The sequence below is a fragment of the Abramis brama genome (genome assembly GCF_963993115.1).
Source record: "Abramis brama genome assembly, chromosome: 22".
NCBI lineage: Eukaryota > Metazoa > Chordata > Actinopteri > Cypriniformes > Leuciscidae > Abramis > Abramis brama.
The window spans coordinates 6,702,565-6,728,276 of record NC_139984.1 but is presented as its reverse complement, the minus strand read 5'-3'; positions in this window follow the sequence as shown (position 1 = coordinate 6,728,276).

Sequence of the window (25,712 nt, the reverse complement as noted above, 5' to 3'; positions counted from 1 at the left end):
GCTATAAAAAATGATAGATTTGGTTACTGAGTCTTGTCAAATGAACTGTAAAAAATATTTAAATGAATGAAAAATATTAAACAGTTGAATCAGTGAATACAAAAGACATGGGATGGATAGAAAAAGATACAGCAATGAATCGCCAATGAGAGATGTTTTATTTGGACGGGCTCCACAACGGTAAATTGGATTGTTGCGCTTTAGCGTGAGGGTTTCAGTCCAGCTGATCAAACACACAGAGGGAAATCAACAATAACAACAACATAACAACCCATATTCCTTTGCTTTCAAAATAATGTGAGGGATAAAAAAAGAAATCCATTATAAATGCAAATAATAAGCTGGCTGTTTACCGAAATCCAACGTTGTATTTTCGTCTAAAGAGACAAAGCAAAAAAAAAAAAAAAAAAATGTTTGGCAGTATAGGCCTATTTAGCCTCATTGTATTTGCTCATTGTTCAGCAGGCAGTAATTATACCTGTTCCAGCGGTGGAACAGACAGATTTCAGATGAGTCACGTCATAAAAGCTCTGTTAACACACATCTGCAGCACTGTTCAAGACTGATCGTTGCATTCATGCCATTTCACAGCGAAAAACAGCTTTATAAACGTCACACTCGCAGAAATTACTGCAATTTCACAGAACAGTAATCACTCTAAACACACAGTACAGATGAACATAAAGTGAAAAAGAAAGAATGAAGGGAGGGGGAGAAAAAACGGTTTGGTTATTCAGAGATTTTTGCATAAAAATTCAGACCTGTATGACTTTCTGTTCTTCTGTGGAAGTGGCCAGAGGCTGTCAAGCTCAAAAAGCACCACAAAAGTAGTTCATATGACCTGTGTGCTTTTTTCCAATTCTTCTGAAGTCACACTTTAAGTGAGGAAGGGACTGAAATTTAACTTATTTCCCTGGAAAAAAGATTCCCCTCCATCATAGTTTTCAAAACTCATTTGTATTTACGCATATTTAAACTTGATGCATAGCCTAATGTTCAACTATGAGACACAAGAACCACTGGCCCTTGTGAAAAAGAAGTGCACTTAGTTTGACTGAATGCATACTTGTAGTGTACTTCAAATTTTGAAAAGTATATATTAAAAAAAAAACTGTACCTGCAGATAATATAATAATAATTTAATAAAATCCCACTTAAGTGTAAAGAGAGCACACTTTCATCACAGTTTCTTTAAGCACAGTTTTGATGATGACGATTTACGGTTTTACTTCATCGTTAGATACTGTAGGCCTCTATAGGCATCACTAAATGCCCAACGCGCTCGCTAGCGCATACATTTAAGGGATGGATATTTGCTTCAAGTGATAAGCTTGGTGAGTGAAATTATATTTGTATTATCTTTCTGTATATGTATAATTTTCTTTACATTTTCTGTCTAAAAGTGACCAAAAAGACATTTAACTCCAGCTCACGATCAGTGTCGCCAAATTGCTCCATCTCCAAAACGTTCGTACGCATGGGTCAGAGTTTGCGTGCAGGTGCGCAAATTTTCCCGTCAAGTTTGTTTTTATAAAACACAACTTATGCGTTGAAAGTGACGTACGCCTCTTTCAGGGCCTGTTTTGTGTATACGCAACGGTTATGAATGAGGCCCCAGATGTGGGCCGGATCTGGGACAACACGATGTTGCTGTCCCTGTTGCATTTAATATAAATGTAAACTATAATACATTTTCATTGAATTAAGCATCTGAAAACATTACATGGAGTTCACTCTAAAGTATATTCTTAAAGGGGTCATATAATGGTACATGCACTTTGCAGTTGATTGTACTGAAACGTGTGTTGGCAGTGCCTGTACACAACCATCATAAAATGATAAAAATCCATCCAGTGGCTTTTTTAAAATCTTTTTATATGTTTTCCCCCATCTCAAATCAAGCCGTTCGACCGTGTGACGTCACACGGTCGGACGACCCTCCCACGATTGTTGATTGACAGCAGCGTTTCAACACAGACCCGCCCTGAGCGAGCTGTCATCATAGTCCGCCGTTGTTGATACGCTGGAGCAGAATGGCGTCTCAGCGATTATGGTGTTCTGTTCTTGGGTGTAATAACGAACACAGCAGTCATTTTGATGTTCCTAAATCCGAGCCGCTGAAGACGCAGTGGCTGAGTTTGTTTTCGAAGGGAATATTCCCCACGATCAACGTCAATGCTTTCATGTTTGCGCGAATCATTTCACAAACCAGACTGATTTATAAACGAGGGTCAGTAAAAAGCTGGTATTGCTAAGAAGCTGCTCCTGAAAAAAGGATCGGTACCAACTATTCGTGTTCCTGCTGCACCTCCCGAAGAAGTGAGTGTAACGTTTTATTAACCTTTATATTAATCTTTGTAAATCGCTTGCATGCTTCACGATGAATGCAGCTAAGGTTTACACTCAGGGTACATTACGGCATGTTTTCTATGTACAACGTTCTCAATATAATTCATAATCCCACGTTTATAATGAACAACGCATTATGGTTATTGTGTTATTACAAACTGTGTAACGTTATGCAGGTGTTAAAGTTAACGTGGTAATACTACACTAAGCTTACTTTTGTAGATGGTTTATAACGGTGTCTGTTACTGATTAAGAAGTAATGTCAAAAAAACAGTTCTAACTGCATGAAGATGAATGGTAATACAAAATTCTTAGGTGTCCTTCAACTACTGTTAGAAACATTCCTGCCGTGACCTCATGTCAGTGCTTCAGCCCTGACAGTTGTACCTAACACTGCATAGATAACGTTACGCATCACTGACAAGCCTACATTTACCAAAAAAAAATAAAAAATTCATGACCATTAGCTGTAACATCAATCTGTCAATGAGCTAACGTATACATCAGTAAACACATAGTGTTCATACCTCACTACTCTACCCTGCCAGTACACACAAAGATAGATCGAAGTGACATTACGTTAACCGACCATTCAGAAACGTCCTGTTCGAGCCTTAATTGTCAAACTTCTTTGGGGCCGTCATTTTGTTCCGGGTCCGACTCCGGTTCAAATTGATACGGTTGCACAGTGTCCTCAGAGACTCCCGCTGCCATTCTTCAAAATATACCCTCAAGTGTTGTCAAGGCAACACTCCATGTGTGTTGTTGTGTCAAAACGCCCCACAGAACAGAGGGGCGGGGTGAGCAAAGCTCATTATCATTTAAAGACACATGCACTTAAACGGCGTGCTGAAAACAGAGCTGTTTTTGACTAGGTAAAATGAGTGTTTTCTTACAATACTAATGAGAATTTCTAATTAAAGTATATTACAAACTTTTAATTTAGACCCTAAAGAATCATATTAGCTTTTACAAAAATGGCATTATATGACCCCTTTAAGTATATTATTTCTGTAATAAGTATACAATTATCAAAAGTACACAAAAATGCACTTTTTATCATATAATTTGATGCCTTCGATGTCAAACAAGCATTTAGATTATGTAAATGAGATTTCAGAGCAGAAGCAACATTTTTGGTCAGTTGGACTACTACTTTTATGATTGTTATTATAGTGTATTTTTTATTGTATGGAAAAGAAAGATTTGACTTTCTGACTAATGTTGTCTTTTGTGAAATAAAGTTATATGAGTTTGTATTATCATGGTGAATAAATGAAGCCAGAATTTAGATTTGTGCAACTCCTTGAATAATTCTCAGTGTTGAGTTGAGCACATCCATATTTTCACTCTTCAATCACAGTAAGTGGCACATAATCACACATGTAACCTGACGTTACTGATTAATTATCATTAAAAAGGGTTATAGTACTAACTGCAATTATCCAGACACAATTGCATTAATTTGACGTTGTCCATAATGAGCTCTCAGGAGGAAACAGTTCCCACAGTTCAAAACTGATCGAAAGCACTGCGAGTCAATGTTGCAAGAGATGTTTAAAAACCCAAATAAAACTATCTCAGTCCAAACAGATAGAGAGATGAGAGAAACTCATTGTGTTGTATTCATTCAGCCAAAACTGGAACCTGGAACAACAAGGTAGAACCCTTGAGGACCACACAAGGGATTTTTTGAGATAAATTCCCAAGTCCATTCCAGTGAGAAATTCCTGAGTCCGTTCCTGTGAGAGAAGTTCCCGATACGTCTCTGGCCATAGTGGCTGAGCTGATCCCCCCTGGCTCCCTGAACTGCCGTTGCCTCCCTGGTCTCCTGTACTACCGGTACCTAGCCTGCCCTCATCACCCTGGCCACCTGCATATATCATCTGCCTCAACTCCAGGATGCAACCCGTGTTTGTGTGTTTGTGTGTTTGTGTGTTTGTGTGTTTGTGTGTTTGTGTGTTTGTGTGTTTGTGTGTTTGTGTGTGTTTGTGTGTGTGTTTGTGTGTGTGTTTGTGTGTGTGTTTGTGTGTGTGTTTGTGTTTGTGTGTGTGTGTGTGTGTGTGTGTTACTTTTACAGTGTCTTTGTAAACTTTCTAAACTTTGAAAGTTGTGGTGTAAGGTAGGGACAGAAATCTCTCAGGTTTCATTAAATATATCTTCATTTGTGTTTCAAAGATGAGCAAAAGTCTGGAAAGGCATGAAGGCCTTTTATCTTTTGATCAACCCATCAATTTTCATTGTATGAAAAAAAAAAAGGGCAGCATGAATGGAAGACAGAAGATCTCTCTAGTGTGTAATCCTCCTAAATGTTTGCCTGCACACAAAATCATGCCTACACTTATATCATTCATTAGTAGATGCACAGGACGGTGCTATTGTATCTGCCACAAAGCATCTTAATCGACTCTCTTCAGGAAACTGTGTGATGGAAGCAGAAAGGTGGGGAGAGAAATCGAATTTTGCAGAACATTAACCTTCTTCATCAGCCTCAAGACCAGCTCACCCTGAACACCTGCTTCAGTGCCTCAGCTATTCTCACTCTCCACTTAAAGGTCCCATATTATGCCCCTTTTCACAAGATGTAAAATAAGTCTCTGATGTCCCCAGAGTGTGTATGTGAAGTTTTAGCTCAAAATACCCAACAGATAATTTTTTACAGCATGTTTAAATTGTCATTTTTTGGGGCTCAGAAAAACGTGCTGTTTTAGTGTGTGCCCTTTAAATGTAAATAAGCTGCTGCTGTACGACACAGGGGGCGGAGCTTCATGAGCTTGCGCTCAGTCTCTCAGGACAATTTCATCTCACGGAATGATGATAATATCAGAAACTCTCAGTAACGGTGTTCATTTCGAGTCGGACAATAATGCCTACAGAGTCAGAGTGCTGTATAGAGATGGAACAGGTATAGTTTAGTATTTTTATTACGGTTATAACGTTTGTCATCTGCTTGTATGTATCCATTATTAATAGCCTACAAGTCTACTGTTTCGGACCAGGTCCGAATGATGATCAAACATATTCTGATGAGTTTAATAAAGTTTATTGTACATCACACAAAAGATGAAGCGTCAGTTTTACTTCAGAAAATCACCGTAAGAGCTGAGTAAACACAGTAAGTTATAAGAAGTGCGCAAGTACATAAACGAATTTCGGTAGAGTTGAGGGAGCATTTTCTTTCAAAACAAAATAATTCCACCTCGTCTTCAGATTTCGGGATTAAATAGAGAGAGCTATGTGGATTAATACATCCAGCCACACAACACCTACAACGCTTGGGAGACATTCTCGTCAGTGCAGCTGCTGTGAACTCGGGTCTATGTTGAAACGGCAGTGTCTGTCAACACTCGTGGGCGGGGCCTGTGGCTTTAGTGATGTCACTAAAACAGCATTCTGAAAACAGGATTCTGAAAACAGGTCGTTGGGAGACACTGCTGATGATTTATGGGGATTAATAAAAAAGGAGTGAGTGGATTTTTATCACTATTGGCTGGTTGTGTACACACACTGCCAACCCACATTTATGTCCAAACAGCATGCAAAAGTGAATTTTGCATAATAGGGGACCTTTAAGCTTGATTTGATCGAATAAATATGTGGGAGCTCTGCATTGCACATAAATGATGCAACATGATATAAAAACACAACATAAAACACCATAAATATACTTCCGCTTTCATCACGTCTACAATGCTAGCACAAACAAGCAAAACATGGACACATGGAAAAAAATGAAAACTAGAATGCTCCCATTTACATTGTAGACAACTTTTTTTATTTTAATGGGAGCGTTTGTCTCATCGATCAGTCTCAGTGTAGACAAGTGTTAGTTTCACTGGAATGTGAAGAGCTTGTGTTTTAGTTTAATCAGCAGTTGAGATGATGAATCAGGGCAGATTAGCATTGCTGCTTCTGATACTGTCAATCAAAGCTGTTCAATCTCATCCTCATCTCAATATTCATGTGATTTAAATTAATCAGAGAGACTCTTATCAAGAGAGAGATGTCTGAGCACTTCAGAATCACCACCATCCTCATCAAACAGCCAACGTGAGGCGGATTAAGAGAGATGGATGTTTTTAACAATCAGGATGAAGTTTTAAAAGTGTTCCTTCATCCAAAAATGAAAATGATTTACTCGCCCTCACGTCCCGTATGTCTTTCTTTCTTCTGTGGAACTAAAAATTTCCAAAATGTTGAAGGCCTACTTTATTTTCTCTCAGGTCTGGAGTGACATGACGACAGAATGTTAATTTTCGTGTGAACTATTGCTTTAATATCCAAAGCAGTTTGACTAACAAACAAAAAGAAAGAAACCAATGTGCACACAGAGCAAAACTGACACTTACACTCTTTGGCAGTGAATGGGCAGAGCGGGGATTGATATATTTAGTGATCTTCTATTTCACCGCATCTCCGAATCAACACAGATGGAGAGCGAAGTTTATGCATAAGAAGTTGAGAGTTATGGACTTCTAATTTTAATCATGCTAGCTCAAAATAATGAAGTCATAGCCAATTGGTAATAATACCTTTTATTTCTGGTTCTGGTTCAGGCAACTGTGGGGGTAACAACTCAATTTCTTAGTATTTTTTACAGACGTTTCCATAAGTAAATTATCTGAACAGATAGCCTATTTTTCACAGGCATGGTTTAAGCCTTGTCCCAAACTAAAATGAGCTGCTTTAACTGAAAGCAACTTGCACTGAGATACAGTCTCTTAAAATATGTCAGTGCCATTGTTTTGTCTCAAGATGCACATCAGTGATGTTTTTTTCTAAGGCACCTTTATAAAAGCTTTTTAAATGTCCTAACTGAACTAAGGCCTAATTCTGATTCTTCAGTTTTCTTTCATTCCTATACACTCCATTGTGTAACACACATTTGTGTCCTCATTCATACTTGTTTTCGACAGGTCAGTTTTTGGTTTGACATATTTCCTCATTAGCACAGAGTATGTCAAGAATAATTAGTCCAGCCAGTTGCTCAGATCCACAGCAAAGAGCATCTGCATCCTTCAGTCTCCAGCACTCTCTTTCGATGACACACACACACACACGTACACTCATACTATTCTGTTAAATCATGTACAGAGGTTGTGCCAATCAGATGTGTCCCCACGGGCTTAAGCATTTAGACCACGTCTCACGTTTAATGAACAGTCAACTACATTTAGAAAAACATCTCGCTTGCCTCTCGTCTGTTTACCGCCTATTTCTGGGAGATTTAATTAAAAATACCCAAGAGGTGAAAAACGAATCGGAGTTAAGAAGTTCACAATTTTCTCAGCAGTTACATAAAATAGTTAAGTACATGCTCTCTGGAGTACATGATCTGGAGTCAGTGCATCCAGCATTACATTACATATACCTAAAGTGGGTATATGTAAATATCAAGTATATATCGAAAACACATGCAAAAATTTCACTTAGAACACTAATTAAATATCAGTTAATAGAGTGAGGTTGCAATAAGACAGAATTACAAAATAAAACATTCGGCACACATGTGACAGTATGAAGTATGAGCATTAAGTACTTTATTTTGAAATCAAGCACTCTTTTGAAAGAACGCTTAAGTGTGCCTTTTTCACAAGTGGCATTTAAGGTATATGTGTGAGTATGAAGTGTGTGTGTGTGTGTGTGTGTGTGTGTGTGTGTGGGAGGACACTCTGGACGTAAGCGCTATCTTCAGGGTGATAAATACAAGGTTTTCTATTGCCAAGTTACTCTGCTTTTCACTGCACACTGCAAAAAGGCACTTGTTGGGTAAGAGAAGTGGGCGAGAGGTTGCCGGTATACAGTATAAGCCGTCAGCCTCTTCTCCAGCAACACACGCAGGAGTGAAAGAGCTAATGATGCACATTAAAGTGGGTGATAAGAGACACACGATCCACATAAATCATAATATTGTATACATATGCTGATGGTCTCTCAACAGTACACTCCAATTCAATAGACTGATCCATAAACGTTATCAAATGAGTGAGAGAAAGAGGTAGATACATTCATTTTTAAAAATAAAGACTTTTATGTAAACACTCTTTTCAAATGTGAGTGAGATACAGCCCAGAGATGAGAGTTAGACTGAAGCCAAGGGCTCTAGGTTTAGTTATCTGTCACACTATGTTGGTGTTTTGGTTTCGTTTTCATCGTCTTTTAGGGTACGTTTACATGACAACGATGTTGCGTCCTTTGAGTTTTTCATGTAAAGACGACTGCATTGTCAAACCGATCCCCATTCACACAGATCCACAAAAACAATTAAAATCTCTGTATTATTCATGCCAGGCCAGTAGTTGGTGGTGTTACTTTGTAAAGAAACACAACTCGCCTATAGGCTATACTGCACAGGAATTCGCATGTGCATGATGTCACCGTTTTCACAAAATCATGTTTTTGTCGTTTACACCGAGACGATAACAGTATTGTATTCCAAAACTTGCACTTTGAAACCCCTTTTGAAAAGTTTGTATTTTAAATGAACAGCCAAAACGCATAAAACATTTTCAGTTTTTAGTAGAAAACGGTGTGTATTACTTTATTTCCTGAATTTCCTTCTGTTGCTGTGTCCCAAAGTGAAGGCTGCATCCTTCGAAGGACTGAAGACTTCAAGGATGCAGCCTATGCGTCCTTCGAAGGACGCACCATGTAGCCTTCATAGGATTTCCTAATTGCGCAACCAGGTGTTTCTGATCACCGCTCCTCAACGGTGCGAGAGGACAGCTGCCAGCCTGATAATTCATTTGATATAGCCTAATTGAGTAAACAGCTATGGAGCCAGAATTGGCTATTGGCATTTTTATGTTTTATATTTTACTGGAGGACATGGTGAGGATGTTTCAGCCCCGGCGCTGCCGGCTCATGTATTTTCGGTTTAGCCCAGTTTGAATATAAAACCCAATTGAATATATAAAAAAAAGTCGAGTATTTCTCGCGCTCGTCATCGGCAGCTGTCAGTCACAGTTGCCAGGCGACAAGAACAATCCTCCGTAGGCTAGACCGGTCCGAGCGCTTCAGATGCGCCCTTTGATATGGGACGAAGCTGTAGTTAGCAACAATTTGTTAATATTGTAACAATAGACCTACATTTTGTTACTTTAATTTTTCGGAACTGCATATTTCGTTAAATATTCACGTACAAATGTGAAGTAACCTACTGAACTACCTTTTTTCCCTCACATATGATTTTACATTAAACTACACAAAAGTATATAATGTAACAACCTTGAAAATATTCATTAGTAAAATGCAGTAGTAGCATAATATAAATACAAAACTATAATAAAAACCCTGACAAGTTTTTCCTCTGCAGAATACATAGGCTACCTCTAGTTTTATTCTTGATACTAAAAACTTGTTATTAAAAGTACTTTTTTCAGAAATTACTCTTTTTGAAAAAGAAAAAAAAAACCTCAGTGACATGGCAGCCATCGATTGAGTCAGCCCTGCAAACCTGTTGGTAGACAACTTAGTGGATAGTGGAAATATGCACTCAAACACTCTGGAGAGCATCCCAGATGATGTCCCACCAGCAGAGAGGCCTTACCAGGGGCAGCCCATCCCGGTCCAGCAGCTCCTGGGGCCGGTTTCACAAAGCTATTTTAGACTGGTCTATAGTGTTAGACTAGTCTAAAATTTGCTCATAGACTAGTCTAATGCAAGTTAGACTGTTTCACAAAAATAAAGACTGACATAATTTAGACCAAAAAAATTAGACACCTTACCCCCAGGCTAACTTAGGTTTAAGACTCTATGTTACCTTGGCAACCAGCAGTAACAATCAGTTACATTACAAACAGCCAAAAGAAAAGGGAAAATGGCTCATAATTTAAACATTTCTTCTTGTTACTACATTCCCAAGTAAAATGTCCTTGTAACTGTAGGGCCGTTACATAGTCAACGCGAGCAACGATCATGCAACGATCGACGCGCTCCCTTTCATAGTCAAACAGTAACGTTAGACGCAAGCGCAACAGGGGGTAACTTAGTAGAGTCATAGTGGAGTCATAGCTCTGAACGCCCGTCTATTTCGCTTCAAACGCTCGCTTTATACGCGCGTCCTATTCGCCTTGGACGCGCGAATGGATTCAAAATGTTCAAGCGTCGAACTAGACGCGATAGACGCGAATTTGACGCTCTATTCGCGTTTGGTGTGAATGCTGCATAATAACAGGCTGCGATGTCAAGATTGCAATGCTGATATGTGTGTGTGTGTGTGTGTGTGTGTCAGAGAGAGAGAGGCACGGGCGCGATCGAACAGTGGAAACATAAAAACATACTCCGTCATTTATACTCCTCCAACAAACACATATTCTCCGCTGGGGTAAACTGCACTGAGCGGTTGAATGCGCTTACTCGATCCGCCATGTTTTTTGTTTTGAAAAGTGTCTTATTTTACCCAGAATGCATTGCAATGTAGTCCTACTTAAGATAGTCAGAGTCTTAAGTGCTTTGTGCAACGGTCTGATTTAGATGTCTATCTGAAGTCTGACTATCTACTATATCTAAGCCATAGTCAAAGTCTATCTTTGTGAAACTGGCCCCAGGGTCTCCCTGCTCAGCTGAATACAAGTCTACATCATTGTTTTCTTATTTTATGTACTGTAAGTGTAAATGTTTGTTGATTTTGATATGTTAAACGTATGTTGTTAATAGTTGGAAAAAGTACTTTAATGTAGCCCGTGGAACAAATGATTTTCATTTACCAATTTTATTTGAAAAAAAAAAAAAGGTATACAAGAGTTTGTTTCAAGTAGAAATTATGACTGTCAAAAAAATAAACAATGTCCAGAACAATCATTCTCTTTTATTTACACATTTAAAGTTGCATAAAAATAATGTACAGATTTTTTCTTTCCTTTTAAAAAATAAAAGTGAAAAAAGTTAAACAAGAATATGTAGAAAAAAAATATATTTTTCAATCATTCTCTCAAGAAGAGAAAACAGCCTGTCCATCCTCTCCCTACTCTCCTCGCCTCTGCCTTCGTGCTGGTGCTGCTGCTGGCTCCTCCTCACCGTGGGCACCCACTGCTGAACTCGGCCATGAGGACAAACCAGGGCCAAGTTTCAGCAGTGGCTTTCCCACTCACACCCTCACCTGTCCCAGGACACTTGCAATCCTAAGGGCAGAGCAAATGAACCATGGCTTGTTAACAACAACAGCACAATACACAATATTTTTTTTTTCTCCTGAATTGCTCTAAAAAAGCTTAACACATGGGTGCAATCTTAAGTGCATTGTTAACACTGCAAAATATGACACATCAAGACATGCATACAAAATACTTAAGAAATCATATTTCTATATACTCAAATTCGGTTAAAACCACATAGCTTTCATGACAGCACTACAAAAACACATAAACAGTGAAACCCCATTCCCTTATCAACTGCTTTTCTTATTGTTGTGGGCTTTATAGGGTGAGTGATATTTCTTATAATACACAAGTGAGATAGACTAGTGCAAATATTACAAATAGGTCGTTAAACTAATATTAGCACAAGTTTTGCCTCAAACTACCTGACAAATGAAGCCACGCAATGGTGACGAAGGAGTTAAGATGAAGTTTATAATAAACTTTAACTCTGGTTTCGCTAGCTATTTGAGTAAATGAAAACATAATACTTACATTTAAATTTGAATTTGCTGTCCACCTATGAAGGACTAAAAATGACAGAACGAAAAATAAATAAATAAATAAATAAAAGTAGAAATAAATAAATAAATGCAGAAATAATAGTGAAAATAAATGCATTTTGGTATTATAAATGGCTATTTCTGTATTTTTACATGTATTTATTTATTTATTTATGCATTTTTATATGTATTTATTTATGTATTTATACATTTATTTATATATTTATGTATTTATATATTTATTTATTTATATATTTATATATGTATTTATTTATACATTTATTTATTCCTACATTTATTTATTTCTGTATTTCCACATTTCTACATTTATTTATTTCTGTATTTCCACATTTCTACATTTATTTATTTCTGTATTTCCACATTTCTACATTATTTTTCCCTGCGCATGTATGCTAATTGACCAATGGCTAACCACGCCCCCTCCACTCACTCGGACAGTCAACATTCGGTAACAGGCGCTGTGGCAGCTGTCACAGTAGGAGACATTTCACAGGAGTCAATTGATGATTTTTTGGAGACAGAAAGATTATATATCATCTCGATGTCACCAAAAGGGCCTTAAATATGCATTGGAGGGTTATATTAATAATTTTATAGTTGAGAAGGTCGATAAGCTTCAGCTCCAGAACAAAGATTTACAGTTCACAGTGTAAACGTTATAGTTTGGTGCTATTTCGCTTCAAACGCTCGCTTTATACGCGTGTCCTATTCGCTTTGGATTCAAAATGTTCAAGCGTCGAACTAGACGCGGATACGCGCGAATTTGACGCTCTATTCGCGTTTGGTGTGAGCGCAGAATAATGAACAGGCTGCGATGTCAAGATTGCATTGCTGGAATGTGTGTGTGTGTGTGTTTGTGTGTGTGTGTGTGTGTCAGAGAGCGGGCGCGATCGAACAGTGTAAACATAAAAACATACTCCATTTTGTTCATACAGGACATAATTAAAACTGCAAAGTGTTTAGCCTACTTATATTTGTGTAAAACACAACATTGTGCTTTTGTCAAACTGTAAACTCTTGTCAAACTGTAACCTACAACTGTCACCCAACCAAAATCACACACACACGCTGTTTAAAGCCAAAATGACAAGAAAAAAACATAAAAACGAATGAAAACCGATAACCGCAATGCATTGCAATGGACGAGGAAGCAAGCAGAGAATGTCCGAGTGTATTGGGTTAGCTATGCGTACTGTGATTGGCTCATCTCGTTTGGGGGCGTGGCTTAGCCATTGGTCAATTAGCATACATGCGCAGGGAAAAATAAATGTAGAAATGTGGAAATACAGAAATAAATAAATGTAGAAATGTGGAAATACAGAAATAAATAAATGTAGAAATGTGGAAATACAGAAATAAATAAATGTAGGAATAAATAAATGTATAAATAAATACATATATAAATATATAAATAAATAAATATATAAATACATAAATATATAAATAAATGTATAAATACATAAATAAATACATATAGAAATGCATAAATAAATAAATAAATACATGTAAAAATACAGAAATAGCCGTTTATATTACCAAAATGTATTTATTTTCACTATTATTTCTGCATTTATTTATTTATTTATTTATACTTTTATTTATTTATTTTTCGTTCTGTCATTTTTAGTCCTTCATAGGTCCACCACCGATCTCTAGTCTCGACCGCCTTTAAAAATAAATAAATAAATGCTGTCGTCAACGGCGCGCAATGACTTATGGGGTAGGATAGGCCGCTAAGTGTCCATTTATGTATCCTTCCTTTCACAGGGAAACGAAGGGCGCATTTGGCGTCGCTTTTGAATCAGGGTAGCCTTCGTCGCGTCGTGATGACGCAACCGGCCTTCGAATACGGCCTTCGGATGATGCAGAACTGAATTGGGACAGCCTTCATCGCGCCGCGGTGACGCAATCGGCCTTCAAATGCGACCTTCCAAGGATGCAGCCTTTGAATTGGGACGTTCTTCGTCGCGCCGCTGTGACGCAATCGGCCTTCAAATACGGCCTTCGGAGGATGCAGCCTTCACATTGGGACACAGCCATGGTTTCTAGTTTGTGTTCATTTGTTGTCATGGTGATTCACTGTTTCATTGATTAGTTCACACCTGTTTCTTTTTTAGTTCATTATGTTGTGTGTATGTATTGCCTTCTGTTCTCTGAGTTCATTGTCTTGTGTTGTATGATTAGGGCGCTTGCACCCAGATAGCAAATGACATCTGTCCCAGTTGTGGCCCACATCTCCCACATTCCTCTGACCCACATCCTGCATGGAATGACAGCAATGACTCAACCTGAGTGTGGCTGGCAATATCATACATATCCGTGCCTCATCAGGACCAACTATGGCACATATGGCTCAGTTCTCATATGTTGGTCATATGGGCCGTATCTGGCCCACACAAATTAAGCCAGTATTGATGAGGCCTGGATATGTATGCTATCTTGTATGCTATTAAGGGCCCTGGTCAGAGAGAAGGCCGTTCACATTCTTTTCTTTGGTTTTCTGTTGTTTAGGAATAACAATATCTATCCTACTTCCTCCCTATTATCTCACTCGTTACGTTTACATGCAACCAAATAATCCGTTAGTAATCGGACTGACGGCTCAATCGGACTGAAAAGTGTTCATGTAAACACCTTAATCAATCCGATTGAGCTTGATCCGAATGAGATTTCGATTGCGGACTGAAAAGGGTGGTGTATTCCTTTTCTAATCGAATAGAGATAACATGTAAACACTTGATCGAATTGAAAACTGAAACTGAAAGGACTGTGCATGTGCAATGACGTAGAAATAGCGTAATGACGTATGATGAGCTGTTCTTCCTGTTGAATAATGTGTCAAATAAATGAGTGTCCTGTCATTCTAAAATTCTCCTTTCCCTCAGCGTCTGTGAAGTGGAGCAGGACAACGTCCCACCAGCCCTAGTTTCCGATTCTCATCCACAGACGACTGGTTTTGGGCATTTTTACTGCGTGATAAATAAACAGCACGGCACAACGGTTCATGTGCTCATTGTCTTCAAATTATGACCAGAAATTGATAAATATTAATATTAAAAATCTTTTAATTTTTAAAAGAAATAAAGAAACAGTGTAGGAGAATGGTTATTAAGTGCAAACAGCGGGAAACTGTATATTTGTGCAGTGTGCGCATGTCGAAAAATCTATTCTGATTTGAAGCTTGTGACATATTGGGCCCTATCTTGCACCCAAGCGCAATTGACTTTGTACACCGACGCATGTATCATTCCTATTTTGCACCCGCGCACAGCGGACTTTTCCCTCCACAGTCGCACGTCGGTAAATTAGGAAATGCATCTGCGCTCCCGGGGGCGGTTCAGCGCAAAGAGGAGGCGTGTTCCGGCGCAAACGTTCCCTGATGCTATTTTGCAGGTTTAGAAAACAATTCCGCCACAGACCAGGAAAAACCTAGTCTAAAGTCAGTGGCGCGTTGCGCATGTTATTCATATGCTATTTAAGGGCGCATGCTTGGCCATAATCAATGTAGCGTGTGCACAACGCGCATACACTTTGATTCTCTCATCTACACAGAAGCAGCAGTTTTCATTTTTAGAAAACCACACATTATTACAAGGAAAAATATTAACACACGAGGGAAATCATTGTGTGTCCATGAAGATGTGAAAAAATAGGCATAAATCTAGCTTACACATTTACCCAAATTATTATACGCCTGTTTAACCGAAGCTAATTTGGGTGGGTTTCTCCATCCCCAATGTCACTTCTCTGTGTTTTACGGCCCTGACGAGAACGTCGGTCTCCTCGGCTGTGAACCGCTCCTGGCGCGCGTCTGGCAAATCCGCCGTTATAATAGCCATCCGCCATGGAACAAGCGCGCCTGCTCTTAAAGGTAATATGAGATGATGCTCTGATTGGTTTATTTCACGTTACGCCCAAACCACACCTATGAGTAATGAAGCTACTTCGGACCAACCCATTTTAGATTTGCGTCGGGTGCAAGAGTCTTTTATCCCGCCGGTATAATAGCAACAGCGCCCAAGACCCGCCCACAAAGTTACTTGCGTTTCGCGCTTGATACTTGCGTTTCAGATCGTTAAAATAGGGCCCATAAATGCACACATCAACCCAATCACTTGTTTAGTGTTCATGTAAACACTACATTCAGATTCATCATTCGGAATGAATTCAGTCCGATTGAAACAAAAGTTGTGCATGTAAACGTAGCCAATGTGACTGGACTGGCCAAGTCTCTAAACAATAAATGGACATGTTAATGTATTCAGATTTAATTTGAGGATTTTATAATAAGACCAATAAATTTCAATAAATGGTCTTTTGGGGCTGGGGAGTAAATTATTAGTTCTAAACTTTATAAACTTTTTTATTTCAAAAGATCAAAGAACATCTCATTTCTCATTATATTAACTTTAAAAAGCTGAAATTAAAACAACTGCATAATTCAGCCATTTCAAGACGTTCGGCACAAAGCGAGTAACAATTGAAAACACTAATAAAAAAAATATCAGGTTATTGAACTCCAGAAACCTTGAGCTGTTTTATGTTTTATATAGGCTATAATATCTGTAATAACATCTCAATGGGCTGCAGGTAAATTACTTAGCAGATGAGACAATCATATCTCCAAACAAATAAAACATCACACTTTATATTTAACCTCAGGGAGTAATATTCAGCAAAAAACCATCAGAATATCCTCTGAGATCTGCGGCTGATGATAATGGCTGCTTCAGGGTAGAACATAATATTGTACGTGATGTACGGTCACGAAGGATAATTTGAGTCAATTTCATCCTCAATAGCGGCAGAACACATTTGCACTGGCAATGCAGAGATCTGACGTCTACTCAGAGACTGCTGGCATCCGTACAGGATGAGAGACGGGCAGAAATACCCAGAAGAGCTGAAGAACATGCTGACTCATGTTAGATACGGTTGGGAATCTTGGGAAAATGAGGGGCATAACATATATTTGATCAAAAATCCTGTTTAATAAACCATAAGTCTATACTGTTCTACAACAGAAATAGATTAACATTAAAGCAAGCATCTATTGCCCATTGTTGGTGATTTTAACAAACACATTCTACTCCGGTATGCTACAGACATGAATGATTCCCTGTGGCTTGCTGATGTGTTATTACTTTTCTTAGTAATCAGGCTTATGATATTCTCTTCTCCAGAATACCAAAAAGCATGTCCTAATTCACATTTTTATGCACTACTCTTTGCCATTATGCCATTGGTGTACTTTAAATAGTGTGATTAGTGTGTTCACACAGAAAAATGTATTTAATTAACTGAAAGAAATATTGGACACTTCATGCATTCAAAGGTCACATTTTTCGTTGAATAGAGGAGGAGTGGCTATCAGACTCTAATGTTGAATAATTGTCAATTGAATAATTGAATAATTGTATAAAATTCATACACTAGACGGTGTAAATTGGGACACAACTATAGAGACAGGTTGTTTTGACTTGGACTAGGAAACCACCCAGAACCCCCTAGCAAACAAATAGCAACAAGATAAAAAACATTCAGATACATTTTTGAAACCATGCTGCGAAAACAACTCATTTAGAAGTCAATATGCCAAAATCATGAGTTCATTAACATATAATCACCTATATTTACATATCATAATAATGTGATAACGACCAGCCCGGTGAGAAACAGTGTGACCTGCATCAGTACGCCAATCTTGAAAATTCCACTTACATACAGAAGTTTTAAAAGTCAGAGAGAAGATGAAAAAAAGTAAACGTTTATTTATATATATATTTTTTAGATAGATCTTAATAGACATGCGTTTATATTTTGGAATTTAGTGCACATGGACTGCTTTTATGATATGTTATGTTGCTTTGGCTCCTCTTTGAGGCTTGAAAGTTTGAGTCTCTATTTGACTCTCCAGTCTCTTCATTGTATTTGCATGGATTACAAGAGCAATATTATTCTGAGAGCATCCAGAATAATATTTAAAAGTTCTCTTCATTTTTGGGTGAAATAATCCATGGCTTTAATAAACATAATAAACATCATTTCTACAACTTTGACTAGATCGAGGCTGCCTTCGGAGGACTCATTCCACGGTAGGAAGGCATCAAGACATCAAATCCAAATCCAGTGCTTCACTTCCCGTCTCCTGAGATGCCTTCATCTGATGGATTTTTGAAGGCAACATAGATGTATCCTTCACTGCCTTTAATATCCCACAATCCAGTGCGTTCCATTCTGTGACCTAAAAAATAAAGATGGCGTCTGAAAGTTGTGGTTAGTGCAGTTTCTGTTTAAACGTACGTTTTTAACCAAAGTTTTCCACGTTTGATGTCATTTCTAGCGAGAAATTTCCATTGAAGTAATTAGGTATTCGCTTAGTTTTCACCAAAGCTCTCTCTATTTTGTTGTAGATCATTAAACCATTACGCTGCCTCAGAAGTCTGTTCGAATTCGAATTTCATGAGGGACCTTCATGTGCAAACGCTGCCTACAAAGTCATTACCAAAGTCAGCAAGGCAACAAGTCAACTGCCTACTGTAACCAGTGGCTGTGTCCGAAATCACAAACTCTCTTTAGTAGGCACTTATTTTGAATAAGTAACTATGCCACGACCGCTAAAAAAGTACGTTCTATATAGTATGAATGTATTCTGGACATACTACATTCTCCATGTTATCATGTGACCTACCAGCGTCAGTTGCGTCGCTTCACTGTCATTCATAAATCCTCTCCTGTGGCCTCATGGGAGAGTGAAGTGTTTAGCGTATGCACACTTCAGAATCTCGCTGGAAGTAGTAGGTTATACGGGAACTTTTTGCCTACTCTTTTATGAGTACTGTGAATTCGGACATACTTCTTTTGTCATACTTCATACTGTTTTTGGCCTACTATATAGCAGGGAAGTGTGCGATTTCGGATGCAGGAGGTGTGTTTTTCACACAGGTCAGATCAGAGGTTGGTGTAGCCTACAGCCATGAACAGCCATAGGACAGCTGACAGTATACTTTCCTGTGATTGGTACAAGATCAAGAGCAGGTGCCTGTCTCTCTCCTTGCTGCCTCTCTCAATCAAAGAAGCTTTTCATTTCCTCTGTGGATGTCACTTTCTCTTCTCTTCTCTGTTTTCTGTGTACCTTTCATTTCCAGCGCGTAAACACATGTACAACCCCATGACACTTCATATCACCTCCCACATTCACCACATGAAAGCTGCAAGGTGCATGAGAATTCATTTTTCTCTTTTGATTTTCTCCTATCATGGATAAATCCGTTGCTCGGCTTGGCTCTTCATGCCTCATTCTATGCCAAACGGCACATGAGAGAGGAACAGAGGATGAGTAGAGCGCTGAGAATGAGGGCTGAAGGAAGAGAGTTGGTTTGCCAGTCTCCCCAGTCTGCCATTAAGGCGTTTCAGATACAGCAGAGGAAACTCTCCACGCTCCAATCCCATATTCATTCATTCCCTTGCCTTCAGGGCCACAGACACACTGCCAAATCCTTAATGAAACCAACACCGTCAAGAATCGACAGGGCTGGCAGAAGGACAGAGCAGCCATTTGGAGATTATTGAACCACTGTTCTCACCGTTTACTTCAGTGACTAGTTTCCTAAAAAAAAAGGCAATTCACATGCTGATTCACTAGGACAGAGTAACACTATTCAGGTGCAATGCGACATCTGAAGTGTTAAAATATATACTGCGTAAATATTAATACTTATTGCTTTATTTTTCAACAGCTTATGACATGGCTCATCCAATGATAAATAGATTTTTTATAATTAAGCAATGGAGAACATATAATCACACATTATTGCTTTTATCAAAAAAGATTACGACGTATTAAAAATATTAAAGCAGGTACTTTAAAGGTGACATATTATGCCCCTCAGGGACGTCACTAGGTTTGGAAGACAGGGGGGGCTTAGCCCCTAGGGTATTTGTAACTTGCGTTTATAGAAAATCTTACAGTGAATTTGAGTAAAAAACAACTATGTATATGTTTAGCTGTCTCTTCAACACCGTTACCATCTTCAACCCTGTTACCCTAGTCTCAACCCCATCACACCTATATATATACAGTGCAATGCATAAGTGAATACACCCATGCTAAAGCTGACTAAAAAGAGGAATAAAAAATCATATTTTGGAAATTGAACTTAATGCCTTAATTTAAAAGATTAGGAAAAATCCAACCTTTAAGGACACCAATTTTCTTTGTGAATGAATAATGTATCGTAAATAAATAAATGTTCTTCCTTAAAATACATGGTGCATAAGTGTGTACACCCCTATGTTAAATTCCCATAGAGGCAGGCAGATTTTTATTTTTAAGTATTTTTAAAAAAAATTTTTTAGGATACTATGTGTTACGATGCAGAGCAGGAAGCAAGAAGCAGGATCCAAGTGCAACGGTGTTTTTATTAAATTAACTAGAACTTTGACATAAACTCAGACTTCAGAACAGAACAAAGAACATGCAACCTCACAACATCAATAACTCACAATGACTGAACTAACACACAGGGCTTAAATACACAGACAACCAAGCTAAACAAGATAACAAGGGGGTGTGGTAAATAAGAAACACCTGGGAAGACTAATCAACATAACAGGAGACAGCTAAACATGCAAAGACAGGGGAACACATGACAGACAAGAACAAGACACAAAACCCACACCGTGACACTATGCATCCTGATAAAGTTCCCTTGGCCTTTGGAATTAAAATAGCCCCACATCATCACATAGCCTTCACCATACCTAGAGATTGGCATGATTTTATTTCAGTTAGCCTAAAAGCTAGTTTGATTTGCATTGAGAGATGATCTTATGGAAAGTACCCCATGCCAATCTCTAGGTATGGTGAAGGCTATGTGATGATGTGGGGCTATTTTAATTCCAAAGGCCAAGGGAACTTTATCAGGATGCATAGTATCCTAAAAATTTTTTTTTTTAAAAATACTTAAAAATAAAAATCTGCCTGCCTCTATGGGAATTTAACATAGGGGTGTACTTTAAGTATGTATTTTAAGGAAGAACATTTATTTATTTACGATACATTATTCATTCACAAAGAAAATTGGTGTCCTTAAAGGTTGGATTTTTCCTAATTTTTTAAATTAAGGCATTAAGTTCAATTTCCAAAATATGATTTTTTATTCCTCTTTTTAGTCAACTTTAGCATGGGTGTATTCACTTATGCATTGCACTGTATATATATATATATATATTTTTTTTAAGTTTATGAATAAGTAATTTAATGTTTGTTGAACTTAGTCAGAAATGTTCAGAGCAATCATAAGAATACTGATTTTAGTTCAAATTCTGAAGTTAAGCCATATCTTTGATAAAAAATGCTGTCACAAAAAGTGCCCATTTCAGGCTTTATAGCATAAGTGTAAAATAATATGTAAATTTTATGGTGCATGGTACAATTTCTGGTAAGCTACGCTTTTTTATTATTTCAATTCAATTCAATTATTGTAATTTGATTTAATATTGACTCATTTGGATAAATATTAGGTACATAGGCATTATTTTTTCTCAAGATAAAAACTCACCCAATGCTGTAAACATACAGACAGCCCTATCAGCTGGTAGTATTATTTAAGGTTAAAAATAACTCAAATATAATGCGTTTTTTTAAATTATAATAACAACAACTTTATTTAATGATATAAGTAAAAATATAATAAATATGTAATATAGAACACATATTTAGCAAAATACTCTCTTATAGCTCTTTTTTTCTTGCCAACTACGTGCTATATAGCCTATATTATGTTTATTAAATGGCTTTCCTGAGGTAAATCTGACATAATTGTTCTCCAGCTATGTTATTGAGCTCTTCACGCTGATAAAAAACACTGATTGATCGATATTATGTATGAGGAATATACATTTCGGTAAGTTGTAGCCTACTGTATCTTTCAACAGTGTTCGTGTTTTACTATTAGCTAGTAGAGATGATCGGTTCACGTGCGCTAGGGATCCGTCACATCACATTTCCAAGCGCCAAAACGGTATTTATTGTTTGAATTTCGTAATAAAATTGACAGAATCTGAGAGTTGAGATTCTTTTATATCATAAAGTAACCTGCTCTGTCTAGTCTGTCGGTCTCCGTGTCCTCTTTGCTTCGCGATTTTTCTGTGCGTGAGAAAATGGATGTGTGGCGTGAGAGCGTGTGAAAAATGTCAATTGCGTGTCTCATGGTGAATGTGTGAGAGTTGACAGGTCCACAACTTCCGACTTTTCGGCTATTTTTTGTAGCTGGATATATATCATTTGTTGCGTCTAAATATGAATGAGGATACGGTTATTGATAAATCGAATTGTTATTGTTGTTCTTATTATCATTTAGGGGGGCTTAGGAACATTTTGGGGTAGCTTCAGCCCCCCTAAAATAGGCCTAACGACGTCCCTGATGCCCCTTTTCACAAGATGTCATATAAATCTCTGGTGTCCCCAGAATGTGTCTGTGAAATTACAGCTCAAAATACCCCCAGCCCAGATCATTTATTATAGCTTGTCAAATTTGCCTCTTTTTGGGTGTGAGCAAAAATGCGCCGTTTTTTGTGTGTGTCCCTTTAAATACAAATGAGCTGCGGCTCAGAAATAACCTCTATAGAAGTAACTACAGTAGTAGCGGAGTGCAGCCAGAGAGAGACTCAGGAAGAGGCTGCAACTTTTAGACTGCACCTGGACGTTTCTGAATGGTAAGCGGATACATTTATGTATTTGTTGTGGAGTTACATTGATTCATCTGTTTCTTGGGGATTTCCTTGAAAATAAAATGAATCCACTGCTCTCTTGTCTCATCTGAGGCTGGGACTCTAAATAATGTTCAGTGCTCGTCTGTGCAGCAATGACAGAACAGTTTGCATGCTTTGCTTGAACTTTTACCATTGCCTTAGAAATGGTTACACTGTTGTCGATTGTAAAAACCAAATGGCGGCGCCGTGGGTGAAAACGTGCAGATAAAAGGGTGGTTATATTATAATAATATCCCCTTCCTACGTCAAAAGATGATCGAAATCTGATCGGCTTGTTTTTTTGACATGCTTGCAGAGAAAGGCTAACTAAAACAAAGTTTCTGGGTTGGTAGATGCACCGGGGACCCGATTATAGCACTTAAACACGGTAAAAGTCAGATTTTCATGATATGTCCCCTCTAAAATATCAGAATTGCGTGATAATAAAGTTGCGATTGCAAGTTAAAAGTCAGAATTGCAAGATATATAGTTGCAATGGTGTGTCGTAATTGCATGTTCTAAAGTCAGAATTGGGAGATAAAGTCGCAATGGTGTGTTATAAAGTCAGAAATGGTGTGTTATAAAGTCAGAATTGGGAGATATAAAGTCGCAATTGCGTGTTATAAAGTCAGAATTGTGATAAACTCACGATTCTGAGGAAAAAAGTCAGCTTTTCCCTTTTGGAAAAGAATTGGACTTTACAACTCGCAATTGCGAGTTTATATCTCACAATTCTGAGAAAAGATTCTGTAGCCAACCAATTCCAGTTATTTTTAGTGGTAAAAAACTGCTTGTTATGCTGCTAACTGGTATTGCAAACTGGTATTTCTTTACCATATTATTTAAATGTATTGTCATAACTACAACCCCAAATGTCCCGCTGAAGTGCTTGCATCAGACGACGCGTGCTTCCTCGTGATCCAGCGATGCGAGAGCTTCGCTGAAGAGATGAAAATCAAGTGAATCAGCCTTTTCGAGCTCCTTTTATAGAGGTTAGCCACACCCGTTTCGGCGGGAAGTGGCAAGGAGGGCGCGAAGGCCTCGCTCGATAGGCTTATGCAGTTGCCGCAGAACAGCCAATGAGCGAGCAAGCTGTCTCGCCATAGCTGTGTGCTGCCGCAACGTGCTTTACATATATGGAAAATTAAGGATAATTTTTTGCTTCAGTATTTCGTGAAAAAAGAGTTTTTCCCGTAGCGTTTTTACAAAAAACGCAGTACGAGAGGACTCTCGTAAGAGAACTGCTTGTTATGCTGCTAACTGGTATTGCAAACTGGTATTTCTTTACCATATTATTTAAATGTATTGTCATAACTACAACCCCAAATCCAGAAAAGTTAGGAACATTTTGTAAAACGCAATAAAATCAAGAATCTGTGATTTGTTAATAGGTGGGTTTCAGTCACGTGATTATGATGACGCGCGAAGGCGGGGCGATTTCAGATGGAGGGCAGGAAGTAAACACGGAGAATACGTCTATGGAGGAAACCGTTGCGGAGTGTCCGTATTGTCCCTTTAGCCGATTTTTTGACCGTCCGTTTACACGTTTTTTCAACTCTGACCCATATCCGATTCATGTGTTTACACTTCCCATACTATCTGAAACATCGCGCATGCTTAAAGGGTTAAAGGGGACATATCATGCTAAATGCACTTTTTTAGCCCTTAAATGCATTTTGTTGTATATTTGGAGTGTTTAGAAGTACAGAAAAGATGAAATTATTCTCTTCAGGTGCTTCGTTGATATCTTTATATTCTGTTTTGGTCATATTTTTCAACCTGTTCCGATTTTTCTGTTATCTATGACGTTTTTTGAACTATTACGTCACAGTATTTGCAGCGGAACTGCCAAATAAGGACATTGACTTCCGGCCCACCACTTCGAGCAATCCGCCATTTTTATTTCTCGCTGCAATTTTGTAGTCCAAGCTAAAGGATGCAGAAGTTACGAGAGGGTAAGTTAAAATGTTCGGTTGTTGGATGTAGTAACCCACACGCTTCATTACACCGTCTAATGTAGATGAACTGCCGCGCTTGTGGCGCATGTTTAACTGAAAGAACGAGCAGAGACCCGGTCGCGCGCGCACTCTCTCTCGGAGCCAGGCGAAAGTGTAAACAAGACTTCACCGTCTCCAAACTAGACGCTGTCTTGCTCTCTCTCCCTCGCACATATTAATCAAAATAAATCGACACGGTGGTAAAAGGTCGGAAGACCAAAGTTTCATGTGTAAATACAGTAACACACCATTGCGATACATCCATATGAAGACGTTGTTCTACAGGTTCGTCGTCTTCATTTTCATCTCGCTCCTGCTCCGACTCTGGCTCGAACATGTAAGGCTGGCTGGACAAGTCTTCCGTTGTTGACATTTTGTTAATAACGTGTGAATAAAAAGTTTCTGTGCCACTAGATAATCGTATCTCTGCTATCAAACTACAAAAATGGCCGAACGGGGTGGAGTTGAACCGAGTGTGGGCGGGGTATGAAGTGTCACAATTGTATTTAAAGAGACCGCACCAAAACGAGTTGCTCTCAGATGCACATCAGAAAAGGGGTAGAAAAGGGGCCTGTGGAGCTATAATAATGAGGAATTCAGACCCAAGCATTGCAGTTCCGCTTTATATAGACTACAAATGTATGATTTATATGTAAAAAGGAGCAATTTAAAAGCATGATATGTCTCCTTTAAATAATCTTACACAGATGGACGAACGCGAAATATGCTTGATCCTAGCTCTGCGATATGCGAAGTTCGCCAAACATCATCATGATTATGAGGCGGAGGAGGACGAAAAGTGCCATCATTGCACATATGCTTCAGTTATTGTGTGTGAGAGAGATCTCAGGACTGGTGGGAGCATATTGTGTTTAAAATATTGGCTTTAACCGCGGAGACGTTGCCTAATGCCTCAGAACATCCGATCTGCCTGTTTACATGACAGTCGC